This window comes from Morus notabilis, unplaced genomic scaffold, assembly GCF_000414095.1.
Source record: "Morus notabilis unplaced genomic scaffold, ASM41409v2 Scaffold337, whole genome shotgun sequence".
NCBI lineage: Eukaryota > Viridiplantae > Streptophyta > Magnoliopsida > Rosales > Moraceae > Morus > Morus notabilis.
In genome coordinates, this window is record NW_010359286.1 from 589,246 (window position 1) to 592,634 (window position 3,389).

The following is a 3,389-nucleotide window of genomic DNA, read 5'->3' on the forward strand; positions in this document are numbered from 1 at the left end:
AAGGGCATACAGTGACAGGTTCAACAAGTGCTGTAATTAAAGAGAACTCAGAGGCTGACCTTTGGCATAACGCCTTGGGCACGTTAGTGAAAAGGGGCTAAAAGAACTCGGTAAACAAGGACTATTGGGCAAATGCAAAATAGAACAGCTTGACTTCTGCGAGCTGTGTGTCTTGGGAAAGTAGCACCGACTTAAATTTATTACTTCAACATTCAGAGCAAAGTCTTCATTGGACTATGTTCATGCTGACTTCTGGGGGCCAGAATCAACACCAACACACGGCAATGCCAGGTACTTTCTTTCCATCGTTGATGATTATTCTAGGAAAGTGTGGGTTTTTCTATTAAAAACCAAAGATGAATGTTTTACAAAATTCAAATATTGGAAAACTTTGGTAGAAAACCAAATTGGCAAGAAACTAAAAGCCCTTAGGATAGATAATGGCATAGAATTTTGTCATGAAACCTTTACCGAGTTCTGTAAAGACAATGGAATCCTGAGACATAGAATGGTTAGAAAGACTCCACAACAAAATAGGGTAGCCGAAATAATGAATAGAACCCTAATGGAACGTGTTAGGTGTATGCTCTTTGGATCAGGTTTAGGAAAGAAATTCTGGGGGAAGCTGTAACCACAACTTGCTATCTAATCCATAGGAGCCCCTGTAAGCCTATTGAACTTAAAACACCTGAAGAGTGTTGCACTGGAAAACCACCAAACCTAAGCAACCTTAGGGTCTTTGGTTGTGCAGCCTATGCACACCAAAGAGAAGGGAAACTAGATCCCAAATCAATAAAATGCATATTTTTAGGCTACCCTGAGGGAGTCAAAAGTTATAGACTATGTGTTCAAGAAGGCCCCCACTTTAAAATAATTAACAGTCGAGATGTGATCTTTAATGAACATGACATGCCTTACTTGAAAAAGGAAAAGGATACAGCTGGCTCTCCTCCATTTAATGCAGGTACAACTTCAAGCCCAGACCTCCAATTTGAGGTGGAACAACAAAGAGACTCCAGACAACAAGTTGATGAAGTTGAACCTGAAGAGAACCACCACTCCACTGCAGAGCCACAAGCCACCATGAAGGAAACCACCACTCAACACGCTCAGGAACTGCCAGAGAACATGTCAGAATACATGCTGACTCGAGACATGCAGAGGAGAACAATTAGACCACCAAAAAGGTATGATGGTGGAAATTTAATTGCTTATGCACTAAATATGGCAGGAGAAATCGGAGCAACATAACCCAAATCATATGAGGAAGCAGTCAATAGCAAACATGCCAACGAATGGTTGGCAGCCATGAAGGAGGAGATGCATTCTTTAATGAAGAATAATACACGGGTTCTGGTGGACAAGCCAAATAAACAAAAGACAGTGGATTACAAATGTATCTTTAAAATTAATGAGGGATCCACATCTCAAGAACCCAGGAGGTACAAGGCAAGACTGGTTGTAAAACGCCTCACTCAAGTCGAGGGGATTGACTACACTGAAGTTTTCTCCCCGGTTGTAAAATATAAGACTATAAGGACAATCCTCTCAGTGGTTGCTTACAAAGACATGCATCTAGAGCAGATGGACGTGAAAACCGTATTCCTCCATGGTGATCTCATGGAGACAATCTACATGAATCAACCACCAGGCTTTGAGGTAAAAGGTAGTGAACATAAAGCCTGTTTGTTGAGAAAATCATTGTATGGGCTGAAACAATCTCCTAGACAATGGTACAAGTGATTTGATCAACATATGATCAAAGCAGGTTTTATGAGGAGTCAATATGACTCCTGCTTATATTTTAAGAAGACATATACTGACAATGCAGTATATCTTCTACTTTATGTGGATGATATGCTGATTGCCAGTAAGAATTCATCACAAATTGATGAGGCCAAGAAAATGTTAAGTGCTGAATTTGATATGAAGGATTTAAGTTATACAAAGAGAATTTTAGGAATTGATATTAAAAGAGACCGAAAACAGAAACTTCTGTATCTGTCTCAGGAAGAGTATTTAAGAAAAGTTGTCCAAAAATTCTCTATGCATCAATCTAAACCTGTTAAAGTAGCATTGGCTGGCCATTTTAAACTTTCTGCAAAATAGTCTCCTGAAACAGAACAAGAAAAGCTTGCAATGGCCAAAATTCCCTATTATAGTACTGTAGGATCATTAATGTACGCCATGATTTGCACGAGACCTGAGTTGGCTTATGTAGTAAGTGTTTTATGCAAATACATGTCAAATCCCGGACAAGAACATTGGACAGCACTAAAATGGGTTTTGAAGTATGTTAACAGTACTTTAAATTATGGTTTGATTTATAAACAAAGCTCTAACCCTTTGAACTTGGAAGGCTTTGTAGATTCTGATTTTGCAGGGGATTTAGACAGAAGAAGGTCTACGTCAGCCTATGACACTAGGTGGGAATTGCATCAGCTGGAAGTCTCAGCTACAATATGTAGTTGCCTTATCCAGCACCGAGGCAGAATATATAACTGGAGCAGAAGGATTTAAAGAAACTATATGGCTTCAGGGCTTGGTAACGGAGCTGAAAATATTGAGAAGAGCTGCTGTGATTCATTCAGACAGCCAATCCGAAATACACCTCTGCAAAAATCCAGTATATCACGAAAAGACAAAGCACATTGATGTACGACACCACTTCATAAGGGAAAAGGCGGAAGAAGGGTCAATAGAACTTGAGAAGATCAGCATAGAAGAAAATCCATCAGACATGGCTACTAAGGTTGTCACTGCAAGCAAGTTCCAGAAGTGCTTGGACTTGCTAGGCATTGACAAGACTTGATTATATCAATTTAGGGCAATGATCTTTGTGAGAAATACAAGGTTTGAAGGATACTGTCGTTTTTCTAGAAATTAAGGTGGAATGTTGTGAAGAGTGATTCCTGAGAAATACGACATGCGTTTTGGTCATTCAGGAACTTAATAAAACACAGTGTAGCATTCAGTTGGACTTCTCAATACGTGACACATGGCAAGCATTATTGTCGGTGGAGGATTCCAGAATATGTATAGCTGTCCTTCAGTTTGGTGAGAGAGAGAGATCAGAAGCTTTTCCTCTAGGGTTTTCAGAGTAAATGTTCTAGAGAGAGAAACAAGAGAGAGAAGCTGTGAACATTGAGAGATTTGGTTACGATTGTGTACTGGGAAAGATTGGGGTAAGATGGTGATTTACTACCTGAGTATATCCTCTTAGATCCACGGTTGTTGTGAGATCTCTGCTGTATAGTTTCTAGATCTGGGTTTGTTTCTTCCTTGTAATCTTTGAGAGAGGTGAGGCTTGAGGGTGTAATCGATTCTCTATTAGTGGAAGGGTTTCTCGCAAGTGAGCCCAACGGGGATGTAGGATTCGTTGAATCCGA